The following is a 9,332-nucleotide window of genomic DNA, read 5'->3' as shown; positions in this document are numbered from 1 at the left end:
TTATTTTTACGGGGAGGGTATCAAAGTGAACAGTGAACATACCTTATGTCTGCTTAATGGTGTTTCATTATTATATTAAGTCAGTTGTGTCTAAACTAGGTTAGTGTCAGGCATACTGCAAAAAGTTAGTTTTGAGAAAACAAAATCATTCTAGGCTCAGTTTCTTAAAACCATTTTAGTGTTAGGATAATCTTAGCTGGGAGAGAGAGTGTTCAGTGTGATGCTCACTCTACAAGAATCATCTTAGTGATAAAATGTTTTTGGGAATTCCAGGTCTAATCAGTTAAGTAAAGATTTTTTCTTCCTCTGAATTGGAATTACAATTAACCATTCTACCTGCTGTCAGAACAGCATTTTCTAATGAGCAATCACTGACTAAGCAGTCTATTGTAGAACAACTCAACGCCATTTGAGGTATGTGCGTGATGAATTAGAACTGAATAGAATAGAATAGAATAGAATAAAATAGAACTATTTTTTGTTCTTCCTCTATCATAGTGCCACATAAAATAGGTGCAAATATTCTCAACAAACAGCATGCAAACATAAAACATCAATAAAATGATTAAGGAGGCCAATGGTGGTGAGAATAAAAGATTTCTTATAAAGATTTTTCTCAGTTATGGGCACCCTAAAGTCATGCACTACAGTAAGAGCGTTCCTATGTACAGCAGCCTTTTACAGGTCATCTGGCTTCTTATGCTGCCTAAATACAAGTTTGCCAGCCATTCTAATGGTCCTAGCAAGCTTGCTTGTATCTATGACAGTTCTCAAACAAAGCTATAATATTAAAAACAACAATACTTTTAACTAAACTACTGGAGGTTTTTAGTGTGTTTTTACTCACTCCAAAGCCCTTATGTCTCCTAATTAAATCTTAAAATTTAATCTATAATTAGCTTGCTTGGAAATATTGTCTGTTCTCAATAAAACTGAGCTTATCATCTAAGTAAGTTTCAAGGTACTTAAACCATTTGACCATTTCCACAATAAACATCGTACAAACTAGGAATGCAATTTGCCTGATGCTAATTGGAAGGGTATAAACTTAAATTACTTGTTAGCTACATTAGCCTTGTAGCTCCAGTGCAAACCTGAAGATGTAAACTTTAAACATCAAACATGTCTTGGCTGATTGTCTACATTTGGGGCAAGTGGAAAATTGCACTGCTGTAAGACATGAGTTACAGTGTCTTTCACTGACAAGCCACTAGCTCTATCAGAGAAAAATAGACATAATGTATCCAATTGACTAATGACTAATTTGAGCAAGAGATTAAGTAAGAGAAGCTCGTAGATGAGCTTTAAAAGATAATCTTTAGCAGCTCCCACATGCTGACAAAGTGTTAAATTTCAGTTGAATGATATAAGCATCTTTGGAAATGTAATCAGTAGCCCAATTTTGCTAAATCAGCTACCCTGGTATGCATAGATTAGGGTATAGACAGCTGTATCTTTGCCAAGCAAAAAGTTCAAAGAAACTTTCTCTTAACGTCTTCACCACAAAGGAAATGCTCAGCTAAGGAAATTCCCCAGCCTTTCAGAGTAAATATACCTTTCTCATAATTGCGAGACTAACCAAGATTTTTTTTCAGTTTAATACTTTTTACCATGGAGGTTGACAGACAGACCCAGTGAATAACTTTATCATACACTTTATTTTTTTCTAAGGCCAAGAAGGAAACAGTATACATGTGCAAAAAAGCATGGGCAGATCAATGTATGGGCTAACCTGGAGGCTACTGCAGATAACATGACAGCTACCAAACATACATGGTGTTGGTGACCATCAATAGACCAAACAACCGTATATTTTGGCAGACTATATGAACAGGAAATATTTTATATGAGGTTAATTTGACATTGGTACAGTGCAGTGAAAAAGTATTTGCCCCTCACCTGATTTCTTCTATTTTTGCTAATTTGGCACATTTAAATGTTTCAGATCATCCAACAAATTTTAATATAAGACAAAGACAACACAATAAACACAAAATGCAACTTTTAAATGACCATTCCATTTATTGGATAATAATGTATTTCAAACCTATATCAACCATGTGAAAAACTAATCGCCTCCCAAACATAATAACTGGTTGTGCTACCCTTGGCAGCAACAACCGCAATCAAACATTTGCGATAAGTCTTTTACTTCACCGTGGAGGAATTCTGGCCCACTTTTTTTGCAAAATTCTTTTGATTCAGCTACATTGCAGGGTTTTTGAGCATGAACTGCCTGTTTAAGTCAGGACCCGACCATTTCATATTTTTGAGCCATTCAGAGGTGGACTTGCTTGGGTGCTTTGGATCATTGTCCTGCTGCATCAATTAACTGCACTTGAGCTTTAAGTCACAAACTGACGGACGGCCATTCTCCTTCAGAATTTTCTGATAGAGAGCAGAATTCATGGTTTGTCCTGCAGAAGCAAAGCAGCCCCAGATCATCACACTACCACCACCATGTTTGACTGTTGGTATGATGTGCTTATGGTGGAATGCGGTGTTGGCTTTACACCAAATGTAACAGGGCCCATGTCTTCCAAAACGTTCCACCTTTGACTCAGCAGTCCACAGAATATTATCGCATAAGTCTTGTGGGTCATCTAGATGCTTTTTGGCAAATGCAAGAGGAGCTTTGTATTCTTTTTGGTCAGCAATGGTTTGTGCCTTGCAGCCCTACCATGGATGCCATTTTAGCCCAGTGTCTTTCTTATCGTGAAATCACATGTATTGACCTTAGCTGTACTTCTGGAGAAATTTTGGTAGGCCAGCCGCTTCTGGGAAGGTTCACCACTGTTCCAAGCAGGGGTGTCACTAGAGGTTTATGGATAGGGGGGCTAAGCCTATACTGGGGGGGTCTGGGGCATGGTCTCCAAAAATAATTTTTATAATGACCCCAAAATGTTTATAATGCACTCTTAGAGTAGCAACAGCTAGAAAATGTCAGATATCTTCTCTTTCTTAGATAAGCTGCAAGGTCCTTAATATATTATTCAAACATACACATTATAGATCAGTTCAGTCTCAGTTTGTTCAGTCAGAAAGAGTGTGACTTTGCTCTGTAGTTATGTTTAACAAGCTGGGTAACAGAATTTCATGGTCATGGTGACAAATATTGTATTTTCTCAGTTAAATCAATTTGAGTATAAATTTGAACTGAAAGCTTATATAACTGTCCTATGCTTTTTTCTTGATCACTAACCTCCATCAGATCTGCTCCTTTAGTCCTGTCAGTCTCCTTCAGCTTCTTTCTCTGCCTTTTTTTCTGGGTTTAGTAATAAAATATTTTTTTAACAAAGATTTACAAGAAATAATGATCAATCAATTGATTTTTAATTTATTTGTTTATTTAACTGGTAAAAGTCTTCTCATCGGACTGCCCTTCAACAGGGCTGCTGGCTCTTAATTTCCATCTACAGGTTTAGGAATTGAGTACTGTAAACAACAATGCATGGCAATACTGGTATCATTGTTTCCAAATACTGAAGAGAATCTAAAAACAAAGAATGTAAAGAGCTGTCAATAACGTTATTTTTATCGCTCTTGTTAGTTCACACTCTCTCACTCACTAGCCATGTTTACATGCAGCCTAGTCCTACTGAGGCCATTCAGAACACAATTTCTATCCATTTGAACAAGGTGGGTAGTCCTGTAAATAATCCGTTAAGTAGAAAAATAATTGCCATGTAAATGCCTGTATCTGATTACATCCCCAATCAAGTCTTTAATAAGTACATATGAAGTATGTTTTCCTGAGTCTGACATAATTTTAAAGTAATTCAAAACACAAGCACGCCAACTGAAAACTCGGGTAACTCACTGCAGCTCATCTCACTCTGACTGGACTCATGTGATGCTTGTTGTCATGGTAACGTCTACAATAAGTAGATTACTTGAAGATGAATATTTTCTATCAGATTGTTAAGTAGAGTGAACAAATACCTTAATTTTAATCTATAATCGGAATGTATTCATTTGAATTAACAAAAATCTTTGCATGTAAATAGAGCCACTGTGAAGTGAGGTTAAACTAGTTGGCTTGTCAGCTAGTCAGCTAATGTTAGTGTTAGCCTAACCTCTTTTCTTTACCTCACTTAAACTCAAAGTCAACTAAAGTTAACAAGCAACAAAATAAAAAGAGATATCCAGCTATACTAAACATAATTTGCCACAAATATATATTATACGTGGATGATGTATTCACTCTATTTCACACAGTTTCACTTTGTAAATTATAGATTTGAATAAGGTCTAACGTTTATTTTAGTGAGCTTTTAGCCAAAATCCTTTCTTCAGCTCAGTTACCGAGTACTTTGCAATGCATTAACAGAGCCTCTTCCCCAGGTCTGATATAATTGGCTTACAATGTATGAGGTTTCTAGACTGGCTGAAAGTTACGTTAGTCAGTCTCTAGTAGTACAGCAAAGGCAGCGCTGTATTAGAGCAGCAGCGCCTCCCCCAGGTCGCGCCTTGCTATACATTGTGACTGAGAATAAACTACAGATGATTTGGACTAGTAATGTACATTTACTTAGGAAAGGGAGGCTAAATAACCCATTAAATTTTAAATTTCCCACTAAATTTGGGGCTAAAATTAGCCGAGCAACGCCCATGGTTCCAAGTCATTTTCCATTTGTGGGAGTCCCAGAGTCTTTCACAACACAATAAAGTGAAGTGAGTGTGCATCCTGTGACAGCAGACAGTGATTATTACTGAAGATGACATATTGATTCAACAATTATTAGCAAAATATTAAGCAAATAATTATTCCTAGTAAAATTGTTTCTTAAGATGTAAAATGCATTCAAATTGTGACCTTAAGGTAAATTACCAAATTAACTATTCGGTAATGTAATTTTTTTTAACTAGGCTATCAGAGAAAGAAAACTGATAATTAAACTAGCTAATCAGTGCCAGGTTGAAAAAATTCAACTTGATAATCCAAACACAGAAGAAAATTCAATCCTGTCAGAGCATAAGAGGGAAATTTCAGCTCTGGATGCAATATATCATATCATATAATGTGGGTGACTGGAGCTGGAATACACTTTTGTAAACCATAAACTGTCCTTCAAGAGAAAAGACGGTAGCTTCGAGAAAGAGTCTGTGCTATTTGCAGGGTTGGGGGAGTAGCTAAGTAGCGCACTACTTTTTGTAGCTAACTACGAATTTTTTGTAGCTAATAGCTGTAGCCACTACAGTTTTATGAAATGTAGCTAATAGCTGTAGCGCCTAAAAAGTTTTGTGTAGCTATAGCGACAATTTTCATTACAGTTTCGCTACTGGCTTCAGACAATCCATGCAAAATTTGAACCACGGAACATGGTCGTTAACTGGGCTAGTGGCGACTATGCAATCCTGACTGAGCTGCGGACAGTTCGAGCAAACAATTACGTGCAGATCATCCCTTACTAGTAGGCTTAGCTCAGGGGTTGGCAACCGAAATGTTAAGAAGAGCCATTTTGTCCTTTTAACAAAAATTAAACCACCTTGGGAGCCACAACATTGTATGTCCGTTTTACCATCATGGCTGTAAATATGCCTCAGTATGTGCTGATGTTCTAGTACAAGCTAAAAATATAATATTAACAAAAACGCAGATGTACTTTGCTCTGCTTTAACTTTTAGGTCAGTTGTAGCCGCTTTTCTCGCACCTCAGTCAGAAAACTTTTCTGCGAAAGTTAAGTTTCTTGTCTCTTAACGTTTGACTTTTTACAAGGTAGAAGTCAGCTTCTTATTTGGCAGCTATTTGTTCGAATTGTCCCGTTCCACCTTTAATGGTCCCTGAGGCCCCAAAATGTACTGCTGTGCCATTTAAGGTGGAATGGGAAAATTCGAACGAGAAGCCACCAGATAAGAAGACTTCAGTTTCGCGACTTAGTGTTTGACAGTTTCTGGCTGCAGATTAAAGGAATAAGGAAACCAACTGAGTGCTTATAAACGCAAGTAAGTCCGTTCGTCTTCAAATTATTGATGTTCATCTTAAATCTTTCTCTTTGCCATTTCATTAGCTACTAGCTAGGCAAGACTTTTCTACATTGCTATGACCAGCAGTCTGCATGCCAACCTTCAGGGTTAAAGGTTGGTGAATTAGCAGTTATACATTAACTCCAGCGTTTAAGACCATTTATTGTTAAAACTGTGTTAGAACTGTGTGTTATAACAATCAGCAGAGTTTTATTTCACAGCAAAGAAGAATTATGTTATTTTACCTAAAAATCTAGTTCTGCTGTGGAGATTACTAAGAGTACTGCACAGAGCCAAGGTCAAGGGTTTTACAAAGAACCTGGAAGATAAAAAAATAAAAAAAGTACTTAAACAAATAACAGCAGCCTGCATGCTAAGAGGCTTAGTATAGAGAGGAATAAATTAGAATGCAATTTTGTTCCATATTATGGTGTATTTCTGTGTGAAACATGATTCTCTGAGCTAGCTAAATGTTTAACTCTATGATAGGTGAGGTTAGAGGAGGTTGGTGGTGAATCATGATATTATCGGTTAATATTATTTTTTCCCACCTACTGGTGCACGGTAGGGAAATCTAAACTTAGCTTTTTAGAGACCAGTAAAACGTCCTTTAAATAATATGACTTAATGAATAATGTTTAATCTGACTAGGGGCATAAAGTTACAAGGTAAAAAAGGTTCATTTTGCTTTCAGGATGACTTTAATATGAATAATATGAAATGCATTTTTGCTTTTTATGCAAAAAAAGTGGCAAAACTAAAAAGCAAAACCTTCATTACTTTGTTCTTTCTGGCATTGCTTGATCTCTAGCGAAAAACAATTGGCAGATACACTTCTTGAGAATTAAAGTCTAAATTTGCATCAGAAGTGAAAGTAATCCATGTTAAAAGGCAATCCAAACACCTACATCAAACTTCTGATGCTCTGGTCTGAGCTGTGTAACCACTGAAGACCCTGAAGAGCCCTAGCTAACAACATAAAACTTTAGCTAGATGGGTTTAGGCTTAACTCCTGTACAGAGCAAGCTAGCCCAAGACCAGTTCATTACGGCGCTGTATCCAAATGAGCAGCATGTCCACACATGGCTGGCCCACCCACACAAAATGCCGGAGGCCCTGAAGTTGGCACTGGAGAGAGAAATGATGTTGTCAGCAGCTGCATGGTGCATGGATGTTACCAGTCCTGCACTCAGAGCTGTGTGTCACCAAAACCGGCAAGGGTGGAGGAGATGACTGAACATATCTGAAGTTTGGCCATATCCACTGCCACACAGCCAGTGAGGCATCTGACTAAGGCTTATCTTTAACTTCTCTTTTGGGTAAAGTCAGCAGGAAACATGCCACCCATGTCCTACATGTCCCAGATTAATACTGTCCCAGCCAAACAGAGCAGCACAGGCAGCAAACAGACAGTGGCCGTGGTAGGGCGGATGTCCACATCAGACTGTTGCCACGTTTCCATCAACACTGAAGATTCACTGCACTGGTAGACATGTGGTCGACAGTCATGGTAGCCCAGCCAGAGATGGTACATGCAGGGTTCAAGGTTGGAGACATGGCAATCCATCTCTACATTGTGACCAATAAGCTAGCGCTCATGAAGGAAAGGGATGGCTAATGCAGACTAATCAGTCAGGGGCAAGAATATGCACTGTTTAGTCTGGATAGCTGAGGTGCAAGCTGACATGCATTCTGGGCCTGGATGTTTGGGTGCCAGTTGCATCATGGATGCCAATTGAACCTAGAGAGTGCCTCGTTGAGCTTTAACGGAGGATAATGAAACTACCTGATGCCCTATGCAAAGCTCTGGCAGGGTGCAGTGGCACCAGGAGAACTTGCAGGCAGCAGAGGGAGGCAAGGCTGGCAGACAACGAGAAGATGCTGCAAAGAACCATGCTGAAAAGCTTGTAAAAAGAATATGCTCTCCCAAAGACAGTGAAAGAAAGCAGCAAACCACCGTGAAGCACAGGTGACCAGCTGATAGCCCATTCCCCTGGCCCTGAGAAAGCGTACACTGTCCTGAAGAGCTATGGCATGCTGGGTGGGTGTGATGTCCCTTTCCCATACACAGGGTATTTCCACACTGCTGACCTGCAGCGGTCAATAGCACAATTAGGCGTTAAACCTATGTCCTCCATGGCGTCCTCACCAGATGCTGCTTCCAGCCCCCAACATGACTTGGCAAACATGGTGGTCAGCAAAGTGCTCATTCCTTCACCCAGAAGAGATGTCACCTCCCTGGAACACAGTCCAGCATCCCATGTACCAATGAACAAGGCTTCACCAAGCAGAGAGAAGAGCAGAATGGCAGCCATGGGGGAAATATGGTGGTCAGCAAAGTGCTCGTTCCTTCATCCAGAAGAGATGTCACCACCCTGGAACACAACCCAGCATCCCATGTACCATTGAACCAGGCTTCACCAAGCAGAGAGAAGAGCAGAATGGCAGCCATGAGGGAAATGTAGCAAAAGAGTGCCTGTGAAATGGACGAATAGCAGCAAGAGATGCTGTGTCAGGTCTTGGTAGAGTTTCAGGACTGCTTTGCATTTGATGAGGAGGAACTAGAGCAGACTCACCTAGTGCAGCACAACATTGATACAGGCCATACTACGCCTATACAGCAGTGGCCAGGCCTTCCCCTAAGTCCACAGGATGCTGCAGAACAGGTTTTGGAAAAGATACAGTGCACAGGTACCATAGACCCATCAGAAAGCCACTGGGCATCTCCTGTGGTGATGTAATAATGAAATAATTGAAAAGCTTTTTAGGGCTGACCTCTTATTGCATGCCGCTCCACAGTCCAAGATTCAACCTCGCACCCCAGCCCTAGTAATGCTGGGGAGGGAAATCAGGACCCCCACTGAACTGCCTTTTGGACACCCTGTCAGAATCAGCAGGACCACATAGACTCAGCACATGCATATGCTAGGAAGCAGCTGCTGAGTTCTGGCATGCAACAAAAAAGAACTACAACCTCCACAAACTTAGATGGCACTTTACAATAGGGGAGCTTCTATGGGGTCTGCAGCCTAAAAAGAAAGAAAGGCCAGTCCCCTAAATTGGACAGTCATTGCGTGGGCCCATGTCAGATCTTTTAGAGGTCAGGAGAAGTTGTGTATAGAGTGCTGCCCCCCCCACCATTGGTACAAAGTAGTGCTCCACTGTAACAGGCTGGCATATAAGCTTATGGGGCTGTACAAGACTGCGGGGGGACCACACAGAGGAGGCATTGTCTCAATCCATGCAACATCACCATGTCTACATTTTGTGTGAAACTGGCCAGTGGTCACTCAGGAAATTACTAAGGACTTATCTATCACATGCGAAACCCTTCATATTTTTCAGTCAGTCATATTCAGTCAACA

Source organism: Colossoma macropomum, unplaced genomic scaffold (genome assembly GCF_904425465.1).
Source record: "Colossoma macropomum unplaced genomic scaffold, Colossoma_macropomum, whole genome shotgun sequence".
Classification (NCBI taxonomy): domain Eukaryota; kingdom Metazoa; phylum Chordata; class Actinopteri; order Characiformes; family Serrasalmidae; genus Colossoma; species Colossoma macropomum.
This window is presented reverse-complemented; position numbering follows the sequence as displayed.